Source organism: Ovis canadensis, chromosome 1, assembly GCF_042477335.2.
Source record: "Ovis canadensis isolate MfBH-ARS-UI-01 breed Bighorn chromosome 1, ARS-UI_OviCan_v2, whole genome shotgun sequence".
Lineage (NCBI taxonomy): Eukaryota > Metazoa > Chordata > Mammalia > Artiodactyla > Bovidae > Ovis > Ovis canadensis.
In genome coordinates this window covers 141,969,595-141,981,979 of record NC_091245.1, presented here as the reverse complement: position 1 = coordinate 141,981,979, position 12,385 = coordinate 141,969,595, and positions in this window count along the sequence as shown.

The following is a 12,385-nucleotide window of genomic DNA, read 5'->3' as shown; positions in this document are numbered from 1 at the left end:
AAATTACTCTTAGGAATAAAATAGTTCTTTACCAGTAGTTCTTTGCTAAGTAGATCAGCAGAAATCTTGGTATTTGTGTGTACCAAAGGCTAATCTTCATTTACTTATATAAGGATAGAGATCATCAGTAGGGCATGCATTTAAGTTATTTTTCTAATCAGTTCAGTTGCTCAGCCATGCCCGATTCTTTGCAACCCCATGGACTACAGCATGCCAGGCTTCCCTGTCCACCACCAACACCCAGAACCTACTCAAACTCATGTCCATCATGTGGGTGATGCCATCCAACCATCTCATCCTTTGTCGTCCCCTTCTCCTTCTGCCTTCAATCTTTCCCAGCATCAGGGTCTTTTCCATGGCCAAAGTATTGGAGTTTCAGCTTCAACATCAGTCCGTCTAATGAATATTCAGGACTGATCTCCTTTAGGATGGACTGGTTGGGTCTTCTTGTAGTCCAAGGGACTCTCAAGAGTCTTCTCCAATGCCACAGTTCAAAAGCATCAATTCTTTGGCAAGAGTTGCTTTCTTTATAGTCCGACTCTCACATTCATACGTGACTACTGGAAAAATCATAGCTTTGACTAGATGGACCTTTGTTGGCAAAATAATGTCTCTGCTTTTTCATAAGCTGTCTAGGTTGGCCATAAGTTTTCTTCCAAGGAGCAAGCATTGTTAAGTTTCATGGCTGCAGTCATCATCTGCAGTGATTCTGGAGCCCCCCCAAAATAAAGTCTGCCGCTGTTTCCACTGTTTCCCCATCTCTTTGCCTTGAAATGATGGGACCAGATGCCATGATCTTAGTTTTCTGAATGTTGAGTTTTAAGTCAACTTTTTCACCCTCCTCTTTCACTTTCATCAAGAGGCTCTTTAGTTCTATGCTTTCTACAGTACTCATGATTCATTTTATTGGATGTTCTAGAAAATCTCTTAAAGAATTTTTCCACTTTCTTCATTTTATAGATAAGAAAACTAAGCTCCATATAGGTGAAATGTGCCCAGTCCATAATTGTTTGGTGGAAACACTAAGTCTTGAATCCAAGGATTCTGAATGCTAGGTTAGTGCTTTTTAACTCACAATATTGCATTTTATAGGCTGGTCTCTTTCAGTATATAAAATACTCAGACAGTTTCTTTATAAAAACTATGTTTGTACTTTGTTAGAAATGCTAACTGGATCTGAGTTTTTGTTAGATATCTTTACCATATATATTAAGAACCTCAATTTACCAAGTGGGGGGAAAAAAAAGACTTGCTAGGAAGGGTGCACCAGGTTTAAAACAGATTATTCTGTGTGCTTCCATGCAAAAATATTGACATCTTCTGACTAGCATTGATTCATCTTTCCCATTTAGCCCAGCTATAGTTGTGTCTCATATTAGACATTTTGCCACCATTGTCCAGAATGAAGGAAACAGCTCTGGTCAATATTTTGAGAGATGCTCCTCGAAACATGTAAATTATATTTGTTGCTTTTGGTTTTGTTAGCATAATTTTCAGCCTAACTGCTCTGGTAGACAAATTTAAGCTAAAGGGAATCAGGGTTTTAGACCCTCACAAATAATACTAATTTTTTCTTTAGCCCATGTCTAAGCAGATTTTCATACATTGAGGAAACATAAAAATATTGCAGAGTATATTAAACTTTTCACTAGTTACACTACAATCAATTCAAGGTAAGTATTCATTTTCATGGTTGATATAGCAGTTTTCAAGCCCAAGCTCTTTATGGGTTATATATACTGACACAGAAGTGACACAGTCTATAGATGGTGAACACAAAAGGAGACTCCCCCTGAAGGAGTTAACTATATAAGTTACATCAGAACAGTTCTGCCCAAAAGTTCAGGAAATGGAATGAGGGCTGTGATAAACAGCTAAATATAGTGGAAGAGGAAAGATGTAATAATATGATACAAAATTTGGCAAATATCAAAGGGGAGATATTTTTTCTTTTGCCAAACAAGTGTAGAAGCTTTACATCATCGATATTGGCAATGCTAACCTAAGTACTGTTTATTGAAATGCTGATGGTACAATTCTGCACTGATTTCAGAAGACATTGTGTTGCCTATCAAATTGCCAATGCCACGAGTAGCCAAAATAGTTTTGTTTGGTTTTCATTAAAATTCTGACCTGAACTGACACTGATTAATTTGTGATGGCTGGAAGGACCAAAATTTTGCAGTGACTTCACTGCAAAAAGACTAGCCACTCCAGTATTCTGACCTGGAGAAGTCCATGGACTATATAGCCCATGGGGTTGCAGAGTCAGACACGACTGAGTGACTTTTACTTCACTGCAAATGAGATTACTATTTCCAAGCTGAACTTCCATGTGGTCATTGACTATATTAGGACCTTCAAGCAGTCTTACAAAGGTAAGTCAATAGCAGCGTGTTTCTGGAGAAAAATGGAAAATTTCTTTGCCTGCATCTATCTATTTCTTTGTTAGGTTAATATTATGGGGGCCAGAATACTGGAGTGGGTAGCTGTTCCCTTCTCCAGTGGATCTTCCCAACTCAGTGATTGAACCCCAGGTCTCCTCATTGCAGGTGGATTCTTTACCAGCTGAGCCATCAGGGAAGCTCAAGAATACAGGAGTGGGTAACCTATCCCTTCTCCAGGGGATCTTCCAGACCCAGGAATCAAACCGGGGTCTCCCACATTGCAGGCATAAAGAATCTGCCTTGGGTGCAACCCTTGGGTTGGGAGGATCCCCTGGAGGAAGGCATGGCAACCCACTGGAGTATTCTTTGCCTGGAGAATCCCTATGAACAGAAGAGCTTGGTGGGCTATAGTCCATGGGATTACAAAGACTTGGACACAACTGAGCGACTAAGCACATCTATTTCTTAATATCTATTTTGGACAAATTTTCCTTGACTTCATTTTAAAGTAGAGTGACACATATAAAGAGCAGGTAAAGAATTGTGCAGACAGTAAGAGATTGCTTTGTAGAGTAATTGCATTACTTCAGTTGAAATTCTAACCTCGAGTGTGGCCATATTTGGAGATGGGGCCTTTAAGGAAATAATTAAGGTTAAATGAGATCCAGATAGGATCTCATAGTGTTCTTATAAGAAAAGACACCAAAGAACTCTCTTTGTCTTTCTCTCTCTTTGTTTTTCTATCTCCTATGTACAGAAGAGAGGTTCCATAAGCACACAGTAAGATAGAGACCATGGGCTTCCCTGATGGCTCAGCAGGTAAAGAATCTACCTGCAGTGCATAAGACACAGGGGACATGGGTTTGATCCTTGCGTGGGGAAGACCCCTGGAGAAAGAAAATGGCAACCCATTCCAGTTTCTTGCCTGAAAAATCCCATGGACGGAGCCTGGCATTTACAGTCTGTGGGGTCACGAAGAGCCATACACAATTGAGCAACTGATACATGCATTCAAGATGGAGGCCATTTACAAGCCATGAAGAAGGCTCTCACCAGAAAGTAAATTTGCAGAAACCTTGATCATGGATTTCTAGCACCTATAACACTGATAAAATAAATGTCTATTATTTAAATGCTCCCAATCTGTTCTTGTGATATTTTGTTATGAAAACATGAGCAGATTGACATATCTGGTCATATCAAATCATCTCCAGAACCTTTATTCAGATGTCAGCTTTTTCATTTGTATCCTCTAAACTTCCCTCCAATTACTCAAACACTCAAACTCATGACCTTATACTTTATTGCTCAATCCCAACTTGTAAAACCTAGTCTTTCCCCAATACTCTCTCTCAGTGAATAGCACTCTCTATCCTATAACATAAGTCAGAACCCCAGATTCACTCTTGACACTTCTTTCTTCCTTGTGCCCCGTATTCCATTCCTCCATCCACTGTTTTACATTCATAGTATTACTTAAATCTGTCCACATTTCTCCTTTCCTGTTTCAAACATGGCCTTCTCAGTTCAGTTCAGTTTAGTTGCTCAGTTGTGTCTGACTCTTTGCAACCCCATGGACTGCTGCATGCCAGGCCTCCCAGTCCATCACCAATTCCTAGAGTTTCAACTCATGTCCATTGAGTCGGTGATGCCATCCAACCATCTCACCCTCTGTCATCCCCTTCTCCTCCTGCCTTAAGTCTTTCCCAGCATCAGGGTCTTTTCTAATGAGTCAGTTCTTTGCACCAGGTGGCCAAAGTATTGGTACCTCAACTTCAGCATCAGTCTTTCCAGTGAACATTCAGGACTGATTTCTTTTAGGATTGACTGGTTGGATCTCCTTGCAGTCCAAGGTACTCCCAAGAGTCTTCTCCAAAACCACAGTTTAAAAGCATCAGTTCTTTGGCACTCAGCTTTCTTTATATTCCAACTCTCACATCCATACATGACTACTGTAAATACCAGAGCTTTGACTAGCTTTGACTCTTTTGGCAAAGCAATGTCTCTGCTTTTTAATATGCTGTCTAGGTTGGTCATAACTTTTCTTCCAAAGAGCAAGGGTCTTTGAATTTCATGGCTGCAATCACCATCTGCAGTGATTTTGGAGCCCCCCCAAAATAAAGTCTGTCACTGTTTCCACTGTTTCCCCATCTATTTCCCATGAAGTGATGGGACCAGATGCCATGATCTTCATTTTCTGAATGTTGAGCTTTAAGCCAACTTTTTCACTCTCCTCTTTAACTTTCATCAAGAGGCTCCATAGTTCTTCACTTTCTGCCGTAATTGTGGTGTCATCTGCATATCTGAGATTATTGACTTTTCTCCAGGCAATCTTGATTCCAGCTTGTGCTTCATCCAGCCCTGTGTTTCTAATATACTGTGCATATAAGTTAAATAAGCAGGATGACAATATACAGCTTTGACGTACTCCTTTCCCTATTTGGCCTGCCCAAGGCCCCATTAATTTTGATGTGGCAGTCTCCTAACTGATCTCTTGGTGTCCATTGTCACCTTTCAATTCTCTCTTCTGTAACCATGGTGACAATTTAAAATTTTAGAATAATCAAATATTTTAATAAAGGGTCAGTGATGCTCCAGAAACCTGGAGACTAGCTCACCTGCCATCAAATCACCATGGCAGTCTACCAGCTAAGATGTGATAACTGAATTTACCTCATAGAAGGATTCTGCTGCTGGTTGAATCACCATGAGTATGAATACAGACTGACCTAAAGCAGGAAGGAATGCCAATTTGAAGACCTAAGTATCACTGAATCACAGAACATAAAAAACAAATCTTACCCCTTTTACCAAAAGGAGAAAGCAGGATAGTGGGTTCACTACTGAAGTTGACTAAACTATTTGTTAACGGAGAAACTCTGAAACAGAGTCAAACTGTTTGGCTGTGTCTGGGTTCCTGGGACTCATCTGAAGGGTCGATATCTGAAGGCAATTCATAGTTTATCTACTCCAATGTCAAGTGATTAAAAAACAAGGTAGTAAACAGGTAATCACTTTGCCTAACTGAGTTTCATACTAAAAGATTTCATGATTCTGATGGTAATTCCTTCAATAAATTCATACAAAATATTAACAGTACAAGTACGTGAAAGTCAGAATGTAAGAAAGGAAACAACTCAAGTTTATGCTTTGTAGGGATGTAATAAAGCAGCACTGTTGGGTGGTTTAGCTGAAGATGGTAAATGAATAATAGATGAAAGAAAAGAAATGGATGAAATATTTCTCAGGGAGATAGTCATTGTTAGTGTCAGTACAGTAGACTTCAGTTTCTTTAAGAGAGTCAAGCTCTCAAGATAACAAAATTATGTTAGAGCTGCCATATATGGGTCTTGAAATTATAATGAAATCTTTAGCTCAAACAGCTTCAGTTGTGGAAATGAACGGGAATAAGACAGAGGGAGCACCAACAAAAGACAACTGTGTTGGGGGAAGCAATGATAATTTCGATGAATGCAGACTAGGCATCAGTGAAGACATAAACACTTAAAAGCTGTCAGTTTTGAATGGGACACTGAACCATGTTATCTATGTCAAAACTTGTCAAGACCCAGGATAATGGTGATTCTGTTTTATTGTTCCTCAGTGTTCATACAAGCTAGATATCTGAAACAATGAAAGTGATGAAAATACAGTGTTTAGCAGAAAAGAATAATTAAAAGAAGTCACAGGTTGTAGATTCATGAAACCACAGGCCATGTAGCAATGTGTTGTTTATAATTGACATAGTCCCTGGATTGAGTGTTGATAGAAAACAAAGCAAGCTAAGTTAGTATTGGAGCACAAGGAAAAACAGGAAGAATATTTTAAAAAAATGAAAAATCACCAGATCATAAAAAATGATAACAGTATGAGTTTAGGAAAGACTTATCAAATACAGGCATGCCATGCTTTTTGAAAGTTTGCTTTATCCATTTTGCTTTTATGAAAGACCTACATTAATACTTCTTTTCACTAACTGAAAGAACCTTTAAGAGGATTTTTGCTTTTATGACAAAAGAATAGCAAAAATGCTATTCAACATTTGTTTTGCAACCAGCCCTTGGATAAAGCGTCTGCCTACAATGCAGGAGACCTGGGTTCAATCCCTGGGTCAGAAAGATCCCTGGAGAAGGAAATGCAACCAACTCCAGTATTATTGCCTGGAAAATCCCATGGATGGAGGAACCTGGTAGGTTACAGTCCATGGGGTCAGAAAGAGTCGGACACAACTGAGTGACTTTGCTTTCTTAGAGAAGCAGTGCACATGCTGAGCAGCAAGAATGGCGCCACCAAGCGGCTTCCCTGGGAACTACCCGCAGCTTCTCTATAGGCCACCATGGCTTTAAACAATTTCTGTAAGCATTTGCGCTTTATCTTGACTTATTCTGTGCATCCATTAGCAGAATGCATCCAAAGGTAATTGTTCCTTCCTTCACACCATCTCAGCTTGTGAAAGGTTTTATAGGAAAGCTCTGCTTTTGAATAGTAGGGGAAAACTAGCACAAAGTTGGAATGTTAGAAAATAACAGGTAGCAGTCCACACCCTGATCAGAATTTGAGGGTTGGTATGTTAATTTTGACTCAGAAAAAGTATACTCTAAAAGGAAAAGCCTCCCCAAGTTAGAAAAAAGAAACAAAGTATCCGCTATAGAAAACTACATTTCATTTGATTTTTGAGGAAAACTAAACTACCTTATGATGTAAGGAATTACAATGTCAGAGAAAAAAAAAGGCAGAGTGACAAAAACAGCAGGATATGTATGGCTGGTTTGGTGAAAGTTAAAAAAAAATGGCTGAATGAAGGGTTAATGCAGCCACAATAGGGAAAGCGGAAATGTGCCTGCAGATGGGACTCTCTGCCTGGGCCGAACGTGCTTGCAAACAAGATGTTTTGCCAAGGAGACTGGACACAGCCTTGAGTTTAATGGTCTCTTGCAAACGAGGAAACATTCCCTTCTTGTGATAAGAAGGAAGAAAGGGCTCTGGACACTCTTCAGTAAGCCGGAATTTTACTCCCTTTTGCTGTACAATAACATTTATGCATATGCGCTATACTGAGAAGGCTTAGTCATATGGTCTGGAATTCTGCCCAGGGGGGGTATATAAAAGTAAACCTCAAGCTTTTTCTCCGGCCGGAGTTGTGTCTCTCTTGTGTGTCTTGTCTTTGTGTCATTTCACACACAATCTCCAACATCTGATGTTGATACCAAATAGAGGAACTCCCCAGGTCATTAGATGCCCAATATGCTACTGGAGATCAGTGGAGAAATAACTCCAGAAAGAATGAAGGGATGGAGCCAAAGCAAAAACAATACCCAGTTGTGGATGTGACTGGTGATAGAAGCAAGATTTGATGCTGTAAAGAGCAATATTGCATAGGAACCTGGAGTGTTAGCTCCATGAATCAAGGCAAATTGGAAGTGGTCAAACAAGAGGTGGCAAGGGTGAACGTCAACATTTTAGGAATCAGCGAACTAAAATGGACTGGAATGGGTGAATTTAACTCAAGATGACCATTACGTCTACTACTGCGGGCAGGAATCCCTCAGAAGAAATAAAGTAGTCATCATGGTCAACAAAAGAGTCTGAAATGCAGTACTTGGCTGCAATCTCAAAAACGACAGAATGATCTCTGTTCATCTCCAAGGCAAACCATTCAATATCATAGTTATCCAAGTCTATGTCCCAACCAATAACGCCGAAGAAACTGAAGTTGAACGGTTCTATGAAAACGTACAAGATCTTTTAGAACTAACACCCAAAAAAGATGTCCTTTTCATTATAGGGGACTGGAATGCAAAAGTAGGAAGTCAAGAAACACCTGAAGTAACGGGCAAATTTGGCCTTGGAATGTGGAATGAAGCAGGGCAAAGACTAATAAAGTTTTGCCAAGAAAATGCACTGGTCATAGCAAACACCCTCTTCCAACAACACAAGAGAAGACTCTACACATGGACATCACCAGATGGGCAACACCGAAATCAGATTGATTATATTCTTGGCAGCCAAAGATGGAGAAGCTCTATACAGTCAACAAAAACAAGACCTGGAGCTGACTGTGGCTCAGATCATGAACTCCTTATTGCCAAATTCAGACTGAAATTGAAGAAAGTAGGGAAAACCTCTAGACCAATCAGGTATGACCTAAATCTAATCCCTTATGATTATACAGTGGAAGTGAGAAATAGATTTAAGGGTCTACATCTGATAAACAGAGTGCCTGATGAACTATGGAATGAGGTTCGTGACATGGTACAGGAGACAGGGATCAAGACCATCCCCATGGAAAAGAAATGCAAAAAAGCAAAATGGCTGTCTGGGGAGGCCTTACAAATAGCTGTGAAAAGAAGAGAAGCAAAAAGCAAAGGGGAAAAGGAAAGATATAAGCATCTGAATGCAGAGTTCCAGAGAATAGCAAGAAGAGATAAGAAAGCCATCCTCAGCGATCATTGCAAAGAAATAGAGGAAAAGAACAGAATGGGAAAGACTAGAGATCTCTTCAAGAAAATTGGAGATACCAGGGGAACATTTCATGCAGAGATGGGCTCGATAAAGGACAGAAATGGTCTGGACCTAATAGAAGCAGAAGATATTAAGAAGAGGTGGCAAGAATACACAGAAGAACTGTACAAAAAAGATCTTCACGACCCAGATAATCATGATGATGTGATCACTAATCTAGAGCCAGACATCGTGGAATGTGAAGTAAAATGGGCCTTAGAAAGCATCACTATGAACAAAGCTAGTGGAGGTGATGGGATTCAAGTTGAGCTGTTTCAAATCCTGAAAGATGATGCTGTGAAGGTGCTACACTCAATATGCCAGCAACTTTGGAAAACAACAGTGGCCACAGGACTGGAAAAGGTCAGTTTTCATTCCAATCCAAAAGAAAGGCAATGCCAAAGAATGCTCAAACTTTACCGCACAATTGCACTCATCTCACATGCTAGTAAAGTAATGCTCAAAATTCCCCAAGCCAGGCTTCAGCAATACATGAACAGTGAACTCCCTGATGTTCAAGCTGGTTTTAGAAAAGGCAGAGGAACCAGAGATCAAATTGCCAACATCTGCTGGATCATGGAAAAAGCAAGAGAGTTCCAGAAAAACATCTATTTCTGCTTCATTGACTATGCCAAAGCCTTTGACTGTGTGGATCACAATAAACTGTGGACAATTCTGAGAGAGATGGGAATACCAGACCACCTAAGCTGCCTCTTGAGAAATCTGTATGCATGTCAGGAAGCAACAGTTAGAACTGGACATGTAACGACAGACTGGTTCCAAATAGGAAAAGGAGTACATCAAGGCTGTATATTGTCACCCTGCTTATTAAACTTCTATGCAGAGTACATCATGAGAAACGCTGGACTGGAAGAAACACAAGCTGGAATCAAGATTGCTGGGAGAAATATCAATAACCTCAGATACGCAAATGACACCACCCTTATGGCAGAAATTGAAGAGGAACTCAAAAGCCTCTTGATGAAAGTGAAAGAGGACAGTGGAAAATGTTGGCTTAAAGCTCAACATTCAGAAAACGAAGATCGTGGGATCCGGTCCCATCACTTCATGGGAAATAGATGGGGAAACAGTGGAAACAGTGTCAGCTTTAATTTTTGGGGGCTCCAAAATCACTGTAGATGGTGACTGCAGCCATGAAATTAAAAGACACTTACTCCTTGGAAGAAAAGTTATGACCAACCTAGATAGTCTATTCAAAAGCAGAGACATTACTTTACCGACTAAGGTCCATTTAGTCAAGGCTATGGTTTTTCCAGTGGTCATGTGTGGATGTGAGAGTTGGTCTGTGAAGAAGGCTGAGCGCTGAAGAATTGATGCTTTTGAACTGTGGTGTTGGAGAAGACTCTTGAGAGTCCCTTGGACTGCAAGGAGATCTAACCAGTCCATTCTGAAGGAGATCAACACTGGGATTTCTTTGGAAGGAATGATGCTAAAGCTGAAGCTCCAGTACTTTGGACACCTCATGCGAAGAATTGACTCATTGGAAAAGACTGTGATGCTGGGAGGGATTGGGGGCAGAAGGAGAAGGGGACAACAGGGATGAGATGGCTGGATGACATCACTGACTCCATGGACATGAGTCTGAGTGAACTCTGGGAGTTGGTGATGGACAGGGAGGCCTGGCATACTGCGCTTCATGGGGTCACAAAGAGTGGGACACGACTGAGCAACTGAACTGAACCCAACTGAATGGAGTCAGAAAGTACACTACTGATTGCCAGGATCTAGGGGGCGGGGGAATCTTGGTCAAAGGGTACAAGGTTTAAGTTATGTAAGTTCTGGAGATTGATTTTACAGCATATTGCTTATAGTTAGCAATACTGTGTTTTATACTTAAAATTTGCTAAGAGATAGATCTTATGTTAAATGTTCGTATCACAAAAAAACTCCAGAAGTAAAGAAGTCAGGAGGAATACTTTGGACATGATATATGCATGGTGTTGATTGTGGTGAAGGTTTCATGGATGTATCAGTTCAGTTGTTCAGTCATGTCCAACTCTTTACTTCCGTGTCCATCACCAACTCCCAGAGCTTGCTCATACTCATGTCCATTGAGTTGGTGATGCCATCCAATCATCTCATCCTCTGACATACTCTTTTCTCAGTTTGGAACCAGTTCTTTGTTCCATGTCCAATCCCAACTGTTATTTCTTGACCTGCATACAGATTTCTCAGGAGGCAGGTAAGGTGGTCTGTTATTCCCATCTCTTGAAGAAGTCTCCACAGTTTATTGTGATCCACACAATCAAAGGCTTTAGTGTAGTCAATGAAACAGAAGTAGATGTTTTTCTGGAACTCTCTTGCTTTTTCTATGATCCAACAGAGGTTGGCAGTTTGATTTCTGGTTACTCTGCCTTTTTAAAATCCAGTTTGAACATCTGGAAGTTCTTGGTTTGCATACAGTTGAAGCCTAGCTAGGAGAATTTTGAGCATTACTTTGCTAGTGTGTGAGATGAATGCAATTGTGCAATAGTTGAAACATTCTTTGGCCTTGTTTTTCTTTGGGATCAGAATGAAAACTGACCTTTTCCAGTCCTGTGCCCATTGCTGAGTGTAAGGCCTCCTCAGACAAGGCCTTCTCATTTTGCCTTTTTGCATTTCTTTTTCTTGGGGATGGTTTTGATCACCACCTCTTGTACAATGTTATGAACATGGCTATATAGTTATCTCTAAACTCATCATTACATTATACAGATTTTTTTAGTCAATCATACCTCAATGAAATACCTAGTTAAAAAAAAATATCTTAATGGGTTTCCATTGCTTGTAGGCTAAAGACCAAAATTTTGAACATGACCCCTTGGTACAAGCATAGCCTGCATCCATCCTCTTTTTCTGCATCTAATTCTTCTTTTTTTACCTTTCTCACTCTTACTTTCTGTTCTTCGTCCACACTTTTCCTCCGTGTGATTGGCTACTTCTCATTAAAGCTCATTTCCTGTTTCTGAATCATCTCTACCTATTACATTCAAGCAGTTCTTTATAACATATTTCTCCTCCCTGAGACTATAGGATCAGTTCAGTTCAGTTCAGTCGCTCAGTTCTGTCCGACTCTGCGACCCCATGAATCGCAGCACGCCAGGCCTCCCTGTCCATCACCAACTTCCGGAGTTCACTCAGACTCGTGTCCATCGAGTCAGTGATGCCATCCAGCCATCTCATCCTCTGTCGTCCTCTTTTCCTCCTGCCCCCAATCCCTCCCAGCATTAAAGTCTTTTCCAATGAGTCAACTCTTCACATGAGGTGGCCAAAGTACTGGAGTTTCACCTTTGGTATCATTCCTTCCAAAGAAATCCCAGGGTTGATCTCCTTCAGAATAGACTTGTTGGATCTCCTTGCAGTCCAAGAGACTCCCAAGAGTCTTCTCCAACACCATAGTGCAAAAGCATCAATTCTTCGGCACTCAGCCTTCTTCACAGTCCAACTCTCACATCTATACATGACCACTGGAAAAACCATAGCCTTGGCTAGATGGA